Raw genomic sequence first — 22842 nt, forward strand, 5'->3', positions numbered from 1 at the left:
TGGGTCTCTCCCTCCTTATTGGCTGAGACACATCAGCGGGAGCCATTGCCTCCCACTGCTGTCAATCACAGCTAGTGAGGAGAGCGGAGGCATGGCTGAACTGCCTGAACATGCCTGAACTGAATGAGTCTTATGGACGCATAGAGCAGGTTTGCATACGAGCATGCACCAGTGCCCCCCACAGCAAACGGCTTGCTATTGGAGAATTAGTCAAGGGGGAGGAGCCAGGAGGGCCAAACGGGAACCCGAGAAGAATAGGATTGGGGCTGTTCTGTGCAAAACCATTGCACAGAGCAGGTAAGTATAACATGTTTATTAAAAAAAAACAAAAAAAACAAAACGAAAAATGTAATATCACTTTAATACAAAAAACACCAAACCATTTAGATTATAAAACAATAAGTGCAAATACCCACTGTAACCAACTGCATTGTAGCTGTACTTTTTCTATCACTTAACATATGTTTCTAGAATTTAACAAAATGTGAAAAATACCTTTAAATTGGCTGTGAAAAGACCAGCACATGTTGCCCAGATTGTTTCTTGTTATTGTACCGAGCAAAGCGACCATTTACTGGTGCCTGATGTTGATTGTACCTGACATCTGTTTACCTAAATTTGATGGCGACATAAAGAGAATGTAATGGAAATCACTGGCCCAATTTTCAGAGGCATACACTGGGGTCACAGACAGTGCATTACTAGCATCCATATCACCATGGAGGCTCAAGTGGGACTAGGGAGATTTGTATAACTCACATAGCTTGTCAAGCTCCCCAGAAGGAAGTTCTTGTTGCTTCAAAGCTTTATAAACATGATGCGTACCAGTTTCATTTTCTTTTTCATAACTATGTGATGATGCATAAGAAATGAACAGAAAAATGTACTTTTGCGTAGAGCAACATTTGCTCACTCTTGAACATACTGAACAAAAACAAATGCAGTCAACTGTATTTCCTTAAACCACCCACACCTATTACTCTACTCTAAATATTAGAATTCTAGGAATGTAAACTTCAAGCACAAGGTAAATATTTATGGAATGTGCCATAGACTTTTACAAACCTCACAATGAACACCAGAAAGCTCCATGGTGTCTGTGCTACCCATAAAACTAAGCAAAGTTATTATTCTCTATTGCCTCTCAGTCAATCAATGACCCGTAACTCATACTACAAGACCTACACATTTTTAAATCAATCATGGGAATATATGGTTGTGACCAACTTAAAAAAAAAAAAAGTTTACTTGCTCCTTCATCAACACATTTCCCAGTTTGTATATAGGGCTTCAGTGTGGGGAGGTTGTGAACAGTGATGAGTATGATAGGAGGGTGTGTGACTGCTTGAACAATGCCTCTGGCTAGCAGACCACAACACCACACAAAGAGATCAATAGCCATACTGAACTAATTGTTGCAGGATGCAACACGAGCTAGGCAAAGACAGACAATAAAACATAATACTACTTACACTAATATGTTCTGTAATTCTGTGGAAACCAGAAGCATGAAAAAGAGATGGAATCCTCTAGTTGGAGAATTTGAAGTAAATGGTACAGCTCCAGGACATCTGTGGAACTCACTGCACTAATCCCATACAGGCTGGCCAGAGGACACTGCTGCATAATTTACATGTCAAAGGAAGGCTTTCTTATGGTTCTATTGTGTGCATGGATGGTTTCCTAAGCAGCAGCCTTGTAGTAGGCAGAGCTGCTAGCATTCCCAAATAACAAGCCATTTCATTTTAGCCAAAAAAAAAAAAAATTAAACGGTCAAAAAATAATATACCATGTGTCATAACAGTGTACGTCGGAATACGAGAATGACTGACCACTAATGATGAAGTAATACCCTTCTAAAATCATCATGTCACATAGAAACAATAATCCAACAAAGTAAAAAGTAAAACTGTCTACAACAAATGACCTTAATTCTTTCTAGCTCCAATTCGTAAAGATTACTTTTGCCTGACATCCTTGTGCTCTTTAAAATGAATACATATCCTACAGTCATTATAGGCAGGCAGCCATTATATGGCTAAAGCCAGAATTCAAAGTGTTGTTTAACTGGAAACAAATGACATTGTTGCTTCATTGTGTACCTCAGCCATGCCTCTACTTCTAGAAAATGGTTAACTAAAACTGGTTCACCTGACAATGTCTCTGCTTTCATTACATACCGTGATAGGTGGCAGTTTATAATCATGCTGACTTAAATCCTAACATACATAATGACCACTATTTGGCTTATTTTAAACACAATGCAAAAAGAAAGGCAGCACATTAACCACAGTAAACTGATGAAAAAACTGCTTTTAGCAGTTAGGTAGAAAGCCAACCTCTGATAACTGTTGTTATTGCAAATTATAAGTCATTGCTTGTTAAGAATTATTCTGAATAGTATTGTTACTATAATGGTCTTTATGGAACCTATACTAGTAACAATACAGTATTATTTACAACTGGTTAACAGGTTTTCTGATACCAAAAATGGGCAAATTCGGACAAGCAGAATGGGATTCTTGGCAAACAAGAACTGGCAGTGTGAATTTTTACTTGCAGATCTCAAAGATGTTTATAGTGTTTATGAGATGGGCACCACTGTGTCCTTGTAAGCTGAATGTATTTTTAACCTGTTGACGCCGGCCACACGCATATATGTGGCCCTGTTAAAACTACTTGGCTGGGGGTGATAGGTAAGCTCCAAATGCATACTTGCGATCGGGAGCTTTCCGATCATTTGATTGTTGTGGCAGCCAATCACAGTGGTCATATGACCCAAAGGCCCATCTCTGCCTCCCAGCTTTAAGAACCCTTAAAGGGTCGGAAGGCAGTCAGCTGAATTGCCGAACTGCACTGCAGGGATTTTTCTACTTGATTATGCCTACGGGACAGGGTACAGCAGTGTTACTTATCTAAGCCTCCACTCTCAGACTCCTCTGCATTTTTAATCTTTGTATCAATAAATATATACATTTTTTATCATCTGGTTGTCAATGGGTACGGATTTTTATTTTTGGGGTATTCCCCATCAATTTCTATATAGTCATATTGGACAATGGTACCCCTACCCTCTTATGTAGCTGTTAGTACTTTTTGAGGCTCTTCATTCAACTGCTAGACCAGTCGCTGCAGCCTCTTGCAACCTTGACTCCGGTGCCTAAGGTTCTCTGACATCATCAAGACTGTTGTGGGGACCATAAATAACAGCCAACTGCCAGAGCATGGGGAGTGCCGTTTGTTGGGGCAGCAGAGAATCAGGAAAGTTAAAGTGCTCTTAGCGTCCCCTAGACTAAAGGAGCAATTAACCTTTGCAGTGTGGGACAGCCCCCTTTGCAAGGGAAAACTTTTAGTTTTCCCAGAGCTCAGCTTTAGAAAGCTACATTTCCTGAAATCTCCCTGGCATCACACTTACAGGTTTACCCCCGCCTCATCTTCTCTCTCATAGAACCATACAGTATATCAGTAAATTTAACAATCTTCCCAGAGACAATGTTCCTTTTTTCCTCTCTATGAATATGGCTGACCACAGGATTGATAGAAGAATATTGCGCTGTACCACAGGATGGTCTCTAGAAGAGTCTATGTTTGGAATGCATCTGGTGATCTGGTCACAAGTCCATTCATTCTTCTAAAGAAAGAAGCTGGGGATAAAGAAGGTTTTTGAATCTTAAAGGATGTGAAAAGGTCTAACTCTCTAACAGTGTAATCACCGCAGAAACCAAATTCCATTGTCTGGGCTCAAGAAGTAAGTGTTGAGCATGTCCAAGACAGGAAATGCTGGGTAAAGCCCTATGTGAAAATTGTTGGAAGCAGCCAGAGAAAAAAAAAGGATGTAGATAGCAGAGAGGTAGTAACAATCATAAGACATTGCATCTGTAATACTTTACAAGAATAGTGGCCCAGACAACAGCATGTTTAGTAACACCTCATTCCTGGCCACCACATCTTTTCTTCCTCCTTCACTTCAGGTAGAAGATAATCATGATTAAATCAGGGGGTTCCTCCTCTGAAGAGCCAGAAGTCCACCCTAGACGGTTCAAATTTGCCATTTTCCAGCTTTATGTAAGGACAGTTAGACTATCCAATGGGAGTAGTCACCTAAAGCTCTTAAGAAGCAGCACATGTTCTACAAGCATTTTCAGAGGGAGATTTCTACCTTTTCATTCATGGAGGAAATTAAAGAGCTGGTGCAAGACGAGTGGGGAAGATTAATAGAAAAGCTTCCAAGCAAAAATGCCTCCCAGGATAAGATGAAGCACCTTGTTACGCCCCTAATAGTTGACAAGTCTTTGATGCATCTTGCTAGACATGTCATACTCCCACTGGAGGATGGGGTGTCATTCAGGGAGATCTTAGACTCTAGAATACAGTAGATCTTAATCTGAAAAAGGTATATTTGGCAGCATGGGGAAAGCATAACAGCTATGGCATAGGCAGTGAAAGTCTGGGTAAGACGATGTGGAAGCTGCGGTCCAGTTTGGAAAGGAGAAGGAATGTACAGTGGATTCACTGGAAGAATTGAAGCTTTTTTGAAGTCTGATTTCATTTCATGCTATGCTGTATTTAATTACAGCCAAGAATGCCCTTTGGCTTAAACCTTCGATTGCTGATCCTGGCTCCAAGGAAATGCTGTGGAAGATCCATTATGGAAAATAATCACTCTTTAGTAACAAGCTTGATGAAGCATTATCAAAGAAAATGGGATGGCAAGTCAGGGATTATACCACAGAATAAGTGTCTGATGAAACAGAAGGTTTAAGTTTGGACACCATCCTCCAGTATGCTCTAAAGCAGCTCACATTTTTCACCTGGGAAGGGAGTTTAAGAGGTCATGAGGAGGTACATAATCTTCTTTCCTTCAAGTCCTCCACTTTGGACGGGAACAGGACAAGTCTGTCCAGTATTGTCTCATGGAGACCAGTTTGCCAATTCTGGTCAGTCAAATATGGCAGTTTCATCACCCACCAAAAGACAAATTCATGCCCACAAAATTCTGGGGAATTCAAACAAGAAAATCAATCATTCTTCTGTAGTACTTAGGAGTTTCTCAGAACTTCTGTAATACCTATCAAAACTTGAAAAAACAGGCTGTTTACATGCCACAGCCATAGCTTTTGGCAGGTATACTCCCTGATAACTTTGGTAAAGAAGACTGGAGACTGAAGGCGTTCTTTTTTTTTTTTTTTTCCAAAAAAGTTTTATTGAAATATGAAAGGCATATCAAGTCATATACAGATCGCAGTCCGTGCATGTACATCTTCCATGTTCTCCCGTAACGCAGACGGGACCTAAGACATTTGTTTAAAGTGTGGATCATCTTGAGACAAAGTACCACAGTATAACAGATGCATAATATATAACAGTAGAAATAATGATTATAGTAGGTGAATTAGATAAGTATGATGGACACTAATCCACTGTGTAGGGAGTTCTCAGATAACAGGACCGTGAAGCGTAAGGCAGAAGTACCATCTGAAGGCATGTATGTCCTATGTATCCATATCCGAAAAATGTAGGTTAGTTTTGTAAATAACAGTCACACCTGTACGTGCATGGATTCTCTGTTCCTTATGAAATATATGATTAGTTAGAATATGAAAAAGGTGTGAGAGAAAGAAAGAAAAGAAAAGAGAAGGGCGCGTAAATGGAAAAGAAATATGAAAAGTAACATCATAATGGGGCGGGGGGAGAGCACAAAAGACAAATATATAAAGAAGCGGAAAAGAAAAAAAAAAAAAAAAAAAAAAAGAAGGAGGGGGGTGTTCTTAAACACATATTTGTTCAACAAGTCAACATAGAATATGTCAAGGCTGTATCTCAGGCAATCCTTACTGGCAACTGGATACTATCCACTGATTTAAAAGATGCTTACTTGCATGTACCCATTTGAGACATAAACCGAAAGTTTAGATTCGTTAATCTGTCAGGGCAAAGAAGGAACACACCATTACCTGGTCGAAATCTTGTTGCCCTCAGGACAGCTTCTGTGTCACAGGGACAGAGTGCTGCAGACTCTGGAAAGATTTGGCTGGGTCATTATCCACAACAAAAGTCAGTTAGAACCTATATAGGACTAGGGTGCAAGCTTCAATACAATACAGGCTTGCAATTCACTGTTGAGTAGGAAGGTTCCTAAGATCAGGGAGTGAGTGGCCGTAGTCTTGTCAGTATCTAACCAGCCAGCGGCCTTGTGCCTCAAAGTAATTGGAACATTAGTGTTCAAGATACTAATATAGAAATGGGCATAGTAGCATCCCCGCAAATTCTACTGGACTTTCCTCTGTCAGTGGACATCTGGGTCCCTTCAACACAGCATTTTAAATACAGACCCCCATCTTCCTCCTCCTGATTTCCCTAATAGCAAAGCTCAGCAGGAAACCCAGCAAGAACCTGTGATGACCCTGGTGATCCTACCATTTTGGCCAAGGCACCCAAGGTTTCTATTTCTTTGGCACCATTCAACTATTCAACATCCATTCCATTTGCTATGAATTTCAGACCTGTTGTCTGGGGGTGGTAGCATGCATCTTTTCTCTGCCCGACTGAGGGCAAAACTATTGCAGAAAAGCTGTCTGAAAGAGATGGTGGAGAACATGCTGAGAACAAGGGAAGAAAAAAATAAAAATGGAAAAATATGGAACAGCTTTCTCTGGTTCATTGTTGGGAAACACTTCAACCCTGTGGAGCCACAAGTTCAGTATATATTGGTCTTTTCTTCAGTCCAGCTTGAGAAGAGGCTCAGCCAGAGTTCCCTCAATAAGCAGAAGTCTGCTCTGTAAGCATTTACCAAGTTTTTGTGGGCAACCAATTCTTTAGTCATTCAGTTTATGACAGCAACTCTATAAGACCCACTAGAAGATCTAGACTACCTAAAACAGGGTGCCTCTGGAATGCCACCAGTCAGGTAGACTTTGCCTTCTATCTTTGAAGAGCATCCTTCTGAGCGTCTGCCATCAGTGTTGGAATTGCATGCACTCAGGTACAAAGAGCCCTACCGCCCTACCTGGTGTTTTACCCAGACAGGGTGGTTCTAGCACCAATGCTATGTTTTCATTTAGAGGTAACCTCATCCTTTCATGTGAATCATGAACTTGTTCTGCCGATTCCCTTGTTACACAGGGGACGAGTCCACATCCACTGAATGTTGTCCTCAGAGCTTACTTGGTGGCCATTGAATCATTTAGATGCTCAAATCTGCTCATCATTCCACAAGGGAAGAACAATGGGAGAAAAACATCCTCCAGAACACAAGATTTTTACTGCATTCAAAATATCAAACTACCTAAAAAAAATATCTTGTAAAGGTGAAAAGCTCTGCGCCAAAGAGATAATGAATAATTATCCAGCTGCAGTCACTGAACTCACTGTGGAGTGTGCAAAGAAATAAATATGTTTATGACCACACTCAAAATATTGAGTGTTAAACTACCGAACACAAGACAAAGTGTTAAAATACTACTATAAAAAATGTATCAATATTCACTTTCAAAATATTGTTCCTGAATCCAAATAAACAAAAAAAAATCTTTAACGTGGTACTATATCTGGTCTCACACAGTACACAGAACATGGAAATGAATTATTTTAGTAATTCTAAACTGCTAAATACCTTTTCTCATCAGCAGTTAGAGTAGTCTTGTGACTTCTATCAGTGTCCAGCAGAGCATTAGTTAAATTTTCATCCTCCCAATTGTCCTGTGAAGCTGCATAACCTCTGACCCTGTCTGGACAGCACTGATTGGCCCTGTGCTGATCACATGCACTCTCTCAAGAGGAGAAAAAAAAACCTCTCTAGCAATACACACCAAACTGAGTATGTGCAGCTTGCCCCCAAGGCTCTATTCCATCAGCAGATGGGCAGGAGACAGTAGAAGGGGAAGATCAGAGAAGACAGGATCAAACATTACAATGCGAAAGATTAACCCCTTAGGTTCCACTGTGAGTATAACAAGCATGCTTTACTGCAAATACAGACTGATTTTACTGTTGTGGGTTTAGTATCACTTTAAGGTCCATCATAAAAATTTTTTGTACAAAATGTATTTTATTTAGTATTTTTTTGCACATACTGCACTTGATAGTAGACATTAAGGACTTTGGTTTTCTTTCTTTGGATTTAGGAATAATTATTATGAACACATTGGGGGGGGATTTACTAAAACTGGTGCACTCCAAATCTGGTGCAACTGTGTATGGTCGCCAATCAGACTCGAACTTCAGCTTGTTCATAGTTAAAGGGTTACTAAACTCAGGACACTGCATTCACTATATCTGGTCTCCCACAGTACACAGAACATGGAAGTGCAATTATTTTAGTAAATATAAACTGCTAAATACCTTTTCTCATCAGCAGTTAGAGCATTCTTGTGACTTCAGCTGAGCACTGGTTAAAGCTTGTAGGAGGATGCAGAACCCCTGACCTCTGTGTGGACAGTGCTGATTGGCCCTGTGCACCCTCCCAAGAAAAAAAAAAAAAATCTCTCTAGTAATACACACTTAACTCCGCATGTGCAGAGAGGCTAAGGGTTCAGTGTCTTATCAGTGTGGACATTTGAACAAGAGGAGGGGCAGAGAAGATCAAACAGCCTTTTTACACAATGCAAAGGATTAACCGCTTAGGTTCCACAGTGAGTATAACAAGAATGCTTTACTGCATATACAGACTGATTTTACTGTTGTGGGTTTAGTAACACTTTAAGCTTTGACAATAAAACCTGCAAGCTGATGGGTTTCTATGCACAGCTGTACCAGATTTTGCACTCTCCACTTTTAGTAAATAACCCCCACTGCGAATGAGCAGCACAATATTTTAAAAGTGAATATTTTGTTGATACATTTTATATAGTATTATTTTAATACTTTTTCTTCTTTTAGGTAGGTTAACACTTGATCTTTTGAGCACAGTCATACACATATTTATTTCTTTGCACACTCCACAGTGAATTTAGTGACTGCAGCTGGATAATTACAGGGATGTTGGATTCCTATCTGGCAGCGAAAACGCAAAAACGGCTCTGGTAGCGAAAGGGATGAAGTATAAGCCTGACCTACCCTTTCCAGATGAGCAGCCAAATCGGTACTCATTACACTGCAAGGTCTCTCTCCTCCCTGCTAGTAATATTACACATTTAAATCGCCATAAAGCCTCTTTTGTTTTTAATATTCCCAGACATTCCTAAAATCACCTCTGATTGAAATACTGTTTTGGTTAATTTTTTTTTTTTTTTTTTTTTTCCATCAGGGCAAGTAGATTGCCATGAGGGACAAGTAGATTGGGGCCCCGATTTAGTCCCTGGACAAGTAGTTTTTTCAAAAATTTCCACACCCCTGAATTATTTATTAGATCTTTGATGCAGAGCTTTTCACATTTACAAGATTTTTACTTATAAGGGAGGATTCAGCAAAAGTGATGCATCCTACTGATAAAAGCAATTCCCCTTTAAGCATGCCCTCTCATTTGTTTAGTTACTTCCTTTTATTGTGATGCCAGGGAGATGTCAGCAAAATGGAAAATTTATGTCCAAATACTTAATGTAATTTCATTTCCATACTTCTCTTCATGACATCACATGGGTCCCATGCATTTGAACTGAGGAGGATCTAGTTATGGAATGCTGTTTCTGGAAGATCTGTTCAACCTCTGTGATATGAAATGGGAGAGGTGGGGGTAAACCTATGATGCCAAGGAGATAAGCCAGAAAGACAAATGCAATAAGAATTTGGACATAAAGGGGTTTATTTACTAAAGCTGGAGAGTCCAAAATCAGACTCCCTTCTGCATAGAAACCAATCAGCTTCTAACCTCAGCTTGTTCAATGAAGCTTTGGCAATGAAACCTGGAAGCTGATTGGTTTCTATGCAGAAGGGAGTCTGATTTTGGACTCTCCAGCTTTAGTAAATAAACCCCAAAATGTCCGGTTCCATGGGTTTTATAATGTGCAATATATACAGTATTTATGTTAATGTTCCTAAATAAAACACAAACTGGCATTAAATGCTATAAAATAGATCTATTTTATTATTGCAGTTTGTATATTAAAGTGTTATTTGAAAACAACGTAGAGGGCAGCTTTTAAGGGTACAGTAAACAGTCAGAATTCAGATTTTGACACTTAACAATAGACAAAACAACAAAAAATGGTTCAGTGGGTTAGTGCTTTTGGAAAAGCCCAATCACATCTAAGATATTATTCAAAACTGTATCTTCGCTGTTATCTTTTGGTGTAGAGGATTCCAGCGCAAGAAAGGGGAGTATGAAAACATGAGGGGGAAGTTTGCTATGAGAGGGTGTCAGTGTTAGTTTTCAGTAGGTATAAAAGACCTTAGGGTAGGCCATCTCGTTGCATTTGGGAGCTTATGCTAAAAATACTTGTGTCAAGCCCTGACTGTGGAAAACTACTATGACAATATCACGGTTTTCATGGTGGTCAGTTTTGGCTGAAGAAGCTTATACTACACAGCCATATTTTTACCTTTTCTCTACAAAACATAAATCGATTACAAAGAAATATACTATAAAAAGGGAAACAAAAAATATGCACAATTTATGTGACATAATAGCATTTTAAAATTATTTACAGCGCTTTTGGAGATGAAAGGAAAGGAATACAGGACCACTGGAAGGAACTTCAAGGAGGGCCAGACTGGGATAAGTACACATCAATGTAATATAAATAGATTACAGATCACATTTCTGTATAGCACCAAACTTTACCAAGTGGGCAATAATCATACAAAAAGAGTAGCCTGCAGAAGCTCACATTTAGGAGAATTTATAACCTAGGTTTTGCTGGTCTTAACCAAGAACAATACTTTACTGACTGGTACTCAAATAATAACAACAACATCTGTGATCTCATCCGTATTGCCTGTATGGCATAACTTCACTATGATGTTGCGTTTCTTCTACACAACATTGCCTCTCGTACTCCTACCTGTCTTTAGCGGATTGTTTATGTTTATACCTTAAAAACCAGCATATTTTCCTGCTAAACATCCATGTTAGCATGTAATTTACTGCACTAAGGACAAGGTCCTTGCATGTTCAGCTGCTACATAGGTAAACCATCACATGCTTTGCCTGTCTTTGTAATGATGGTAAGATCTATGCTGGCTGGCTGTTTGCTTCATCTGCCTCCTTGGAACCAGCATCTTCCTGCCAGGAATGTATTTCACAATACAGCTGCAGAGTACTCTAAACAGCAGAAGCGTGTGAATAACAGTAAATGAGAACATTCATAGCAATGTAATGTTAATAGATGGTTACTGGTGATCAATGTCCTTTTAATTTTAGAAAATATTCTACATGCTAGCTAAGCTGGACAAGATCCAACCAGGTGATTACTTATGCCAAACAGCTGCATAGCCTCTAACCACAGTGGCATTTTGGTTATAATGGAAGGTGATTACATACATGTACCAACAGCAGTCATCCTTCAAATACAAATATAGAACTACATTTTCTATAAATATCCTGCTGATATCTGGTCTTACACCCTGGGCATTTAACTTAAAGTGTTATTAAACCGAGGACCCTGCATTCACTGTATCTGGTCTCCCAAAGTACACAGAACATTAAAATGCAATTATTTTAGTAAATACAAACTGCTAAATACCTTTTCTCATCAGCAAAATATAGCAGTATTAGGACTTCTATCAGTGTCCAGCAGAGCACTGGTTAAAGCTTGCAGGAGTTTTAATTGTCCTATGAGGCTGCATAACCCCTGACCCTCTGTCTGGACAGTGCTGATTAGCCCTTTGCTGATCACATGCACAATCTTAAAGAAATAAAAAACTCTCTAGCCATACACACTAAACTGAGCATGTGCAGAGTGACTCCTAGAGCTGAGTACTATAAGCAGATAAAATGGGGCAGTAGAAGAAGTGGAGGATCAGAGAAGACTGGATCAAACAACCTTTTTATACAATGTGGAGAATTAACCCCTTAGGTGCCACAGTGAGTAAAACACCATGATTTACTGCATATGCAGACTGATTTTACTGTTGTGCGTTTAGTAACACTTTAACACCAATAGTAACATTAAAAATTTCCTTGGCTATGTTCCTAGCTTTGATAAGTGAACTACTTGTCAATATAATATAATATCTGTGTTATTAAAGTGAAATAATAGAAAACTGTAGAAATCATTGGTTGGTAAAAGCAAAAATGCAGACTTGTAGATTTCATGGATATATAATTTATTCACAGTAAATGCAACCACATTTTGAAATGTAGAGTTGGAATCTGCATATTTTGAAAATATGCACCAACAGATCTGGGATATACAACGGCTCAAAACTTTATCATGGTTGTAGAGCAATATAAAACAATAATGGCAAACTAATGCGATTGCTGCATCCATTAGAAAAAAAAGCCACAAAATACATTGTGATATGGAAATACACAACACCAAGGAAGATGTGCCGGAGGGTGCAGATATTAACTTCATTCTATTTTCTGAATCATCAACTGAATAAAAGAAACTCACCTGACCAGTACTTCTAGCTACAGGATAGTCTTATATAATAGCACTCAAGCTCATAACATAAACACATGTAGTATTGTGTTCAAAGAAACCTACCAGCACTTTACTGCATTGCCCCCTCCCCATGAAATCTCTGATTCTATGTTCTGCTGTACGTAAGAAATCCTATGCTGCATTCGGAAATACACTGGCCAAAGCAGCAATGTACATAAAGTAGCAGAAGTAAAAATATATGACAACTGCAGCACTAAAAGGTAACAAATAAAAACACAATAGTGTTGTGCCAAGTTATAATGTAAATAAATATGGACAGAGTACTTCATATGATTTATGGCAGTTTAGCGCCATTTATATATTTTTAATACATTTTAAATTATGTACATCTTTCTTTTTTGCGGAACAATCCATATTGCACATGATATGATTGGAAGGAATGTGGTACAGATGACTTTATCCGGTGTGGGAAATGTACCATAGCAGATGCTTCTGACCTCTGTCATTCAAGTGTAAATTATTCTGTTGCACTATAGGAGGAGAGAGACGTTGCTCTTGTGCACAGTGCTGGATCGAATGAGTGCTCAAGCAAGTATTATGGAGGGTGAGGGGCAATACTTTAACCTAAACATTTTTTACTTTAATGGAAGGAATACATTAAGGTAAAGAACCCCTTTAGCTTTATATTGAAGTCAAACACCTTATAATGTACATTATAATTTGGTACAAGATTGAGTTTTTATATTTTTTTGCTACTTTTTGCGCTGCACTTATCGTATATTTATATATTACAATTTGTATACTGGTCTTTTAAGTCAGCTATTTTATTTTCCACAGGGTGTGTGCTGCATCAATGTGGATTCATTTTAATTAAATTTTAGAGTAGTATAAGAGATTAGAATTTGTCCATATGGGGTTATAAGTGCTCCTAAAGAGATGTACATTAAAGTGGAACTTCACTCTTTCAATCAACATTGACTATTTTTAATCCTTATGCTGCCAGCATTAGTAAATAGATGGGAAAGTATGATATATTTACTGGTTTTAAACTTTTTTTTTGTTTCTTTAGTTACTTCTTGGTTTATTTTCTAGGCAAATGATGTCATACATCACAGGAGTCTTCTGCAGGGGAGGAGGAGTTTTCTCAGCTAAGCCCACCCTCCTGCTTATATGCCTGAACTAAGGGCAGTTGGATTCCAGGAAGTCAATACTACATGAATCATCTGCCCTTACTCTAGATGGCCATGGCCAGAAATGCTAGGGGGTGTTTTTCAAAGTGATTTCCCAACAAAATAAAACATGGAGACATGGATGGATGGGGGCGTTTGCTTTGAATATTAAAAGTTATTTAAGTAGCATATTTGCTTTGTGGTGCTCAGATGCAGTGTAGTTCCCCTTTAAAATGTCACTAATCTATATCCTCTTCTCAAAAAATAATCCATACACATCCACTATTAATGGTCCTGTAATCTAATTTTTAGGAGTACATTTCTTACTGTGTTTTTCTGCCTCCTTGAAACATCCTCTGTGAGCTCCAAAACCTTCCGTTTCACCCTGAGTTCTGTTTCTTTGGCACTAGCACTGCTCTGTGCACACTACAAATCCCATTTAACTTAGTTTACCTAGGGAGTGAACAAAATAGTGTGACTAGGATCCTACATAGATTAAACCAGGGTTTCTCAATCAGGACTCTGGAACCCTAGGGTTCCTCCAGAGGTTGCTAGGGGTTCCTTGACCAATAAGCAATTTTTGCCTCTCAGGTAAGTTCCCACTGACACCATTGATCTTTTCAGCAATCTGTAAGGGGTAATTCTTCCCAGTGACAAGTGTAAGGAGCATTCTTACCTCTGACTATCACACTAATCTATCCTGAATTGTAGATAAAGTCATTTTTACCAGGGGTTCCCTGAGACCAGAAAGTTATGTCAAGGGTTCCTCTGCATTGAAAAAGGTTGAGAAAGGCTGGATTAAACAATGAGTGGCACCTTACACATGTTAAAGTGTTGCTTTAACACCCATCTCTGTAATGTACATGACACATGGGTACCATATATGCTAATGCATGGCAGCACCTAATAGTGAATATTGGTTAACAAACACAAGTAGAGCAAGCTAGCTTGGAATGACATGCTCTTTGGTGGACCTTTCTGCACAGTTTGTGTATGTAGGATGGTGGTGCAGCACAGTTCTGCACTACATGCTCATTACATTTTGCATACAGATCACAGAGAGGACTTGCAAGTGACAGCTAAGGGATATAATAAGCATTGCGTTGCAACCCTCAGATGGCAAAATATTGTATTTATGCGCTAGATCATGTTATTCCACCGTATTGTTTATACTGCACCATATTAATAAACAACTATGTTGGTCGAAAATTTAGTGCAAAGCATATTCTTGTATGAAGGTTTTTATTCCACAAACAGAACAGGTTATCATTCCACTGTCTTCACAGCATCCTGGACGAATTTGTTAACGTTCACATATTTTTTTTATAGACAAATTTACTAAATTATATCTTTGTGAAATAGCTAGCTACAGTGGGGATCGAAAGTTTGGGCACCCCAGCTAAAAATTTGTATTATTGTGCATAAAGAAGCCAAGGAAAGATGGACAAATCTCCAAAAAGGCATCAAATTACAGATTAGACATTCTTATAATATGTCAACAAAAGTTAGATTTTATTTCCATCATTTACACTTTCAAAATAACAGAAAAAAAAAATGGCGTCTGCAAAAGTTTGGGCACCCTGCAGAGTTAATATCTTGTACTGCCCCCTTTGGCAAGTATCACAGCTTGTAAACGCTTTTTGTAGCCAGCCAAGAGTCTTTCAATTCTTGTTTGAGGTATCTTTGCCCATTCTTCCTTACAAAAGTCTTCCAGTTCTTTGAGATTTCTGGGCTGTCTGTCACGCACTGCTCTTTTAAGGCCTATCCATAGATTTTCAATTATGTTGAGGTCAGGAGATTGTGAAGGCCATGGCAAAACCTTCAGTTGTAATCCCCCGTGGATTTCGAGGTGTGTTTAGGATCATTATCCATTTGTAGAAGCCATCCTCTCTTTGACTTCAACTTTTTCACAGATGGCATCAAGTTACCATCCAAAATTTGCTGAAATGTTATTGAATCCATTTTTCCTTCTACTCATGAGATGTTCCCTGTGCCACTGGCTGCAACACAACCCCAAAGCATGATTGATCCAACCCCATGCTTAACAGTTGGACAGAGGTTCTTTTCATTCAATTCTGTGCCCCTTCTTCTCCAAACGTACCTTTGCTCATTCTGGCCAAAAAGTTCAATTTTAACCTCATCGGTCCACAGAACTTGTTTCCAAAATGCATCAGGCTTGTCTATATGTTCATTTGCAAAGTTCAAACGATGATTTTTGTGGTGAGGATGTAGAAGAGGTTTTCGTCTGATGACTCTTCCATGAAGACCATATTTGTACAAGTATCTCTTTATAGTGGAATAGTGTACCACAACTCCAGTGTCTGCCAGATCTTTCTGGACGGATCATGCAGTCAAACGTGGGTTTTGAATTGTTTTTCTCACAATCCTGCGAGCTGTTCTGTCTGATATTTTTCTTGGTCTTCCAGATGTTGCTTTAACTTCCACCGTTCCTGATGACTGCCATTTCTTAATTACATTCCGAACAGAGGATATTGACATCTGAAAACGCTTTGCTATCTTCTTATAGCCTTCTCCAGCTTTGTGAGCGTCAACTATTTTCAGTTTCAGTTTTCTAGACAACTGCTTAGAAGAACCCATGGTGCTGATTGTTGGGGCAAGGTCAGATGAGTCTGGGCATTTAAATCCTTTGAGACTGACATCACCTGGCCTTCCAAGACGATGATTGAGAGCAAACCATGACACTGGCAGGTCTCAGCTTGGCAAAGGGGGCAGTGCATGCTATAAATTTTGCAGGGTGCCCAAACTTTTGCAGACTCCATTTTTTTGTTTTCTGTTAATTTGAAAGTGTAAATGATGGAAATAAAATCTAACTTTTGTTGACATATTATAAGAATGTCTAATCTGTAATTTGATGCCTTTTGGAGATTTTTCCATCTTTCCTTGGCTTCTTTATGCACATTAATACAAATTTTTAGCTGGGGTGCCCAAACTTGCGATCCCCACTGTACACTTACTATGCATGTAAATCGGGTTGAAAATGAGCTAGTTCGGTTGCTGCCCCAGATGGGAGGGTAAGGATTAACTTTAGTTCCTGGGCTTTTTTCTTGGCGAGCTTCTTGGGTCTAATCCACTGCTCCTGTGCACTATAAGAAATGAACAGTGCACCTGGGGGTGCACAGAGACAGCAATAATTCTTTTTTGGAGGTCCTAGTTCCCTGCTATGCTGCTGGCCGCTAACACCTGGATAACTTCTGGGAGCCTGCAGTAATGAAGAAGGTCATCGGGACCTGGGGTTTGCCCCAAAAGACACCAGCCACTTCAGAATGCCACTGATGGACCTTTGAATACATGGACTCTACCTTTGCAGGTATGCCAGGGCAGCACATAGCCTGAGTTAGGATTAGTGTTTTAGGGGCAAGAACTGTTTTATTACACTGTGGACTTCATTATGCTGGCACCACCATGTTTCACTATAGGCACCATGCATTTTTCTTTGTACTGTTCATCTTTGCGATGCCATTCCGTTTTGAAGCCATCAGTTCCAAAAACATTTATCTTCAGCATGTGCCCCGGAAATGTCTAGGCGGGCTTTTTTGTGCATGGGTTTTAGGAGAGGCTTCCTTTGTGGACGACACCCATGCATGCCATTCTTCTGTAGTGTATGACGTATTGTGTCACAGTAAAGAAATCACCCCACTGTTGCTTTCTCCTTCTTTAGCTAACTGTAGTGAACTTGCATGGAGATTTTCTTCAACCCTTCTCATCAGAAGATGCTCCTGTAGAGGTGTCAACTTCTATGGATAGCCTGGTCATCTCTGTGAGATGGTTGCAGTTCCATCTTTGTTAAATTTGTGTATCACTTTTGTTTCAGTATTCTGAATAATATGTAAAGCTTTGCTGATCTTCTTGCAGCTGTCACTTTCCATGTGTAAAGAAATAATTTTCTATTTCTCAGGCCTTGTGACATTTCTCTTGTGGTGCCATTGCTGACAGCATGAATTGGGAAGGGGGTTTCTTTGTTAAGTAAGATCCTTTTATACTCAACTGTCTGCTGGACACCTATTTAATGAATAATTACACTCACCTGTAGCTGAATTCTTAGGATTTTGTTGTCTAAAATTTAGCTTTTCTCCTAAGACTTTCATTGGGGTGTATTAATTTTTGTCTTGAATGAATTTGTTAGGAAAAATACTTTTTGTGTGTGCAAATTAACAAATCTTGTTTGCAATCAATGGCCCGCATTTGTGGGAGTATTTTTTAGCATAGTGTCCCATAGAAAATATTGATTCTGAAAAGTAAAGTAAAGGTTTTCTGACAAATCTGTTGGGGTGTACTCATTTATGCTGAGCACTGTAACTGTTATCAGGAACCTGAAGCGCTGGAGTTTACCAGATCAGGCCTCTGGGCGATTGTTCTCCACATTCTTTGATTATTTTTCTGAGTCACAGGAACAAACATCTGCAGCACAAACTTTCAGACATGCTTGTTGCAATATAGATGGTTTATAATTGTATTGCTTTTGGGTCAGCTTAAAGCCAAACTGGAACATTTTAGAAACTCTCCTTTGCAGTAGAACTGCATTTGCACTGCAGGGGTTAATTGCTTTTTCCCCTGGCAGAGGGTGTTCCCCTACGCTTGCGGGGTGGACTGTTTTGTGGCGTCATTACATCCAATGCCAAGCTATGAACCCTGCATCAGTCCTGATGATGTCAGAGCCATAGACTGCTGGAGTGGGAGGGAAGAAAATGCCGCAGGGATTGATCTAGCGACATGGAGTAGAAGATCAGGCAAGTAAATCTTTTTTATATATGTCCATACATGAGAAGTCTAGAAATAAGTTTATGTATGAAGGAACCTTTCTGTGTAAGCCCATGTGTTAAAAGGAAAGAGTGTGAGAACATTCCTGATGCCTATTAGGCATGATCAGTACTTTTACCCCCATTCTAACATCCCATTTTACCCCTCTGTGCCCTGTCAGAGGCTATGGATGTTATGCTAAGTAACGCCCCTTTACACCCCGGTCACATCGGGTGTGACCTGGCATGTGATTTGCAAATTGCTATTAGAGCGGTTATAGGATCTAAAAGACCCTGGATGTCTCCCCGCTGCTCCACTGAATGTAATGTGTTGCACATCGCACCACATTTTTTTTCCGGGGATTGCATTACAATCTCTCAGCAGGGACCCAGAAGTGACATTGTAACGTCACTTCCGGGTTAGCACAAGGGGAGGGGAGCAGACTTGTCCGCTCTTCTATCTCCCCTCTAGCCGACGGCGAGCCGGGCCCGCAGATGGGCAAGCGGAGCCTGGGAGACCTCACAGCAGGGGAGCGGAGAGGCTGGCACTGTGTGAAGCAATCAGCGGCAGCGCTGTCACCAATTGCCTCACCTGACAGGTGAGCCCTGCTGCTTGCCCGCAGCAGGGCTAAAGGTAGAAGGAAAACTACCTGCCCGGTGCATGGAACTACATGTCCTGGGCGTCGGGGGATAGGAATCTAACATCCCTGTCTTGTACTATGTCTGCAGTCACTGACCATGTCTTGTCTGCAGTCACTGACCATCTCTTCTGTCGTGTCTGCAGTCACTGGCCATCTCTTGTATCATGCTGTCACTAACCATGACTTGTATCGTGTCTGCTGTCACGAACCATGACTTGTATCATGTCTGCAGTCACTGACCATCTCTGGAAGTGTGTCTGCTGTCACTGACTACCTCTTGTATCGTATCTGCAGTCACTGATCACCTCGTGTAGTGTCTGCCGTCACTGACCATTTCTTATATCATATCTACAGTCACTGACCAGCTCTTTTATCATGTCTGCAGTCATTGACCATTTCTTGTATCATGTCTGAAGTCTGACCATCACTCGTACCAGGTATACAGCCTCACACCATCTCTTGTATCACAGCTGCAGTCTCTGACCATCTCTTGTGTCATGCCCATAGTCTTTGACTATATCTTGTTGTGTGTTTCTGACACTGAATATTCACTGAATTTTATGTGCACAACTTTGGTGATGTTGTAGGCCACATTGAGACTCCCCCCAAATCAAGAAAGTTTTATACAGGGTATACAATATGTAGGCTCAGACATGATCCTCATTGACCTACCGAATTGCAGGCTATCCCCTCTTCAGTCTATCATGAATGCTGCTGCCAGACTCATCCACCTTACTAACCGGTCCGTATCTGCCACCCCTCTCTGTCAATCCCTCCACTGGCTTCCCATTTCCCAACAAATAAAATTCAAAACACTAACAATAACATATAAAGCCATTTATAAACTGTCTTCTCTGCTCCTCCTATGGCCTCCTGCTCTCTAGCTCCCTTGTCTCCTCCTCCCATGCTCATCTCCAGAGCCTCCCCCATCCTCTGGAACTCTCTACCCCAATCTATCTGACTATCGCCTACTCTGTCCACTTTCAGGCAATCCCTGAAAACCTCTCTCTTCAGGGAAGCCTATCCTGCCTTCAGCTAATAACCGAATCTTCTATTTCTCTTCAGTTCATCCCCCACAGTTATTACCTTTTATGCCACCAGCCCCTCCTAACCCTCTTGTACTGAACTGTATCATTGCTGTATTGTCTCCCTTTATAATGTAAAGCGCTGAGCAAACTGTTGGTGCTATATAAATCCTGTATAATATTGATAATAACAATAATAATATTTAACAATGCCGCTTTAATACAAACCTCCTATATACAGGGCAATGTATCCACACCCATTTTTATTGTGGCCTGTTGTACACACTGCAGATCTTTTCTGTCCCAAGATGTCCCTTTTTCCTAAGTTTCAAAGTTGGAAGGTATGGATTCAACCCACTGGTTGAACGAGAAAAAAAAAAAAAAAAAAGAAGAAAGAAGAATGTATGGCCTGCCTTACACTAAAATCGGGCTTGGACATGCATACCATTCAACCTTTCCTTACACCGTGTTTTTCACAGAGTGAATAGTGTCACTGCTTTTAATTGATATGATCACTAACAATAATCTGCCTCTTCAGGCAGGAGGAGCAGCACATGTACCCATGTAAAAATAGCAATTGAGTATCTTGGTAAACAAATGACATCTTCACAAAGGCTGTTTTCAGCTTATTATGCACCATACTGGCAGAAACTTTGTTATAAATTGACATTAATATTAATGTCCTGCTGTCGCTATCATAATTAAGTTCACATTGCCCATTTCTCCATTCTTTCTTTTAACATACTTTCTAAGTAAAAATAATACAAAAAGGACAAGAATACCTTTGCCACAGAGCCAAGTCCTCTCTAAAAAGTTCCACTTGAAAACAAAGGTCTATTTATTTATTTAAGGTACTTATATAACGCCGTCCATTTACCCAGCGCTTTACATATATATTGTACATTCACATCAGTCCCTAGCCCTCAAGGAGCATACAATCTAAGGTCCCTAACTCACATTCATACATACACATACTAGGGACAATTTAGACAGGATCCAATTAACCTACCAGCATGTCTTTGGAGTGTGGGAGGAAACCGGAGTACCCAGAGGAAACCCACGCAGGCACAGGGAGAACATGCAAACTCCAGGCAGGAGGTGTCGTGGCTGGGATTTGAACCAACGACCCTAGGTCTAGGTCTTAAGCATTTTACACAGGCAGTGACTGCAAGATTTTCTACTGAATTGTGTTTGATTCTTTTTACTTTAAAGCAGAATCTGTGGCATTTCCAGATGTCACAAAGCCAATGGTATCTAAAACAGTTTTAACAGAAGCCTTGAGCTGGCCATAGATGGTTTGAATCTCGGCCGGTTCAGCTGGGACCAGCCGAGATTTGAACCATGTATGGGCAAGCTGAATGTACCCAAGCTGATCGATCGGTCAACTTGTGTACAACCAGCCTGTCAGATTATACATGCAATTATTTCCAGCAGTGAATATAGATGCTAGCAGTAATCATTGTGTCCTCCTGGCAAGGATGGCTCCCCCCCCCACCTCTCCGCCGAGAGAACACAGTGGCTCCATGAGGGGGATTCCCCCATCAACACTGACGGGGGGGGGGGGGGAAATCAAGCGATTTTCTTTCCTGTAACACGTGGTTGCAGGAAAGAAAAATTGAATCATCTATACCCTGCCTTAAAGTATATGTAAACTCTCATCTTGTAAAACAACCCATTCAGTGTAAAATAGATATTAAAGGCAAAACATTTGTGTATAGATATAAAAAAATTATAAGAACCTTTTTTCCCCTTTTTTTAATAAGTGATCATATCACCCATGGTTGCGGGAAAGAAAGAAAACAGTTCCATCTATGGCTGGCTTTAAAGTGCTATTAAACTCAAAAGCAAACATTATACTGCAGCTTACTGATTCTTAGATCTAAATCTGCTAGTCCATCTAACACCCTCTTCCCCTCCAATTAACAATGCTGCCATCCAGAATGGAGGCACTCTGATACATAAAAGGTGTGTTACTGGTCAGATCACCAGGTCAAAACAGAGGGGAAAAGCCTATAAAAAAAACAAATGCAGCGACCACATCTAATGTTTGGTAAGCTGCAATATATTATATATTTGGTTTTGGGTTTAACATTGCTTTAAGAAGTTATTTCAAATATTTGCTGTAACCCACAGTAACCAATCAGGTTGGCAGTTCAGTGCAGTTACATGAAATACCCGTTTAGCTGCCACGTGTTACAGCACACGATCAATCCTCTGTTCTGAAAAATCAAACCATATGAAGGACTGAGTAGAAATGAATAAGTCCAAAGTAAAGAAATTTAATAGCCTTGTTGGCCAGCATGTGTGGATAAAACCTGTACTATACATAACTTGGATTTCATTCCACTCTGTAAAATATAATTCAATTAGTGAAATAGTTTCAAGGAAAGAGCAGCCTGTGTGCTGTGCAGTTGCCATTCCCGGGGTCCAGCCATGTCCTCTGCTGTCATCTCCCTGTACTACTGAAACTGTAGAGTCTTTGTTCACACAGCACATGCAGCCCGCGGGCAGCTGAGATCTCATTTCAAGTTTATCATTTTAAAAAAGAAAAATTGTTTGCTAATATTATTTTTGCAAGGCAATGAGTGGATTAGGTTTCAGAAAACGTATCTGGATTTGCTCATAAGAATGCTGTACTTACGTTTAACCCCTTCAATAAATGTCCCTAAACAACACTGAAGAGATTAAAAACGTTGTGGACTAACAACACTACTCTATACATACAGAGGATTGAAAACCAAAGCTACTCTCAAATGACTGCTCGAGTC

At 40.0% G+C, this 22842-nt stretch overlaps 1 protein-coding gene across 6 annotated transcripts in view; it reads right to left on the reverse strand.

The window, feature by feature from the left end:
- Positions 1–22842, reverse strand: part of ANKRD6 (ankyrin repeat domain 6) — a 286595-nt gene that overhangs the window by 215215 nt on the left and 48538 nt on the right. The window contains exon 1 of one of the 6 annotated variants that reach the window (XM_089691292.1): positions 1473–1570. The exons of 4 other annotated variants lie outside the window; for them this stretch is intronic. The gene's annotated coding sequence lies outside the window, so the exon portion shown is untranslated. Of the gene's footprint in view, positions 1–1472; positions 1571–22842 lie in introns of those variants that run through there. One more of the 6 variants, XM_089691293.1, reaches the window with a different exon arrangement.

The sequence above is a fragment of the Staurois parvus genome, unplaced genomic scaffold (assembly GCF_062004578.1).
Source record: "Staurois parvus isolate SC_StPar_1 unplaced genomic scaffold, SC_StPar_1.0 ptg000561l, whole genome shotgun sequence".
Taxonomy (NCBI): domain Eukaryota; kingdom Metazoa; phylum Chordata; class Amphibia; order Anura; family Ranidae; genus Staurois; species Staurois parvus.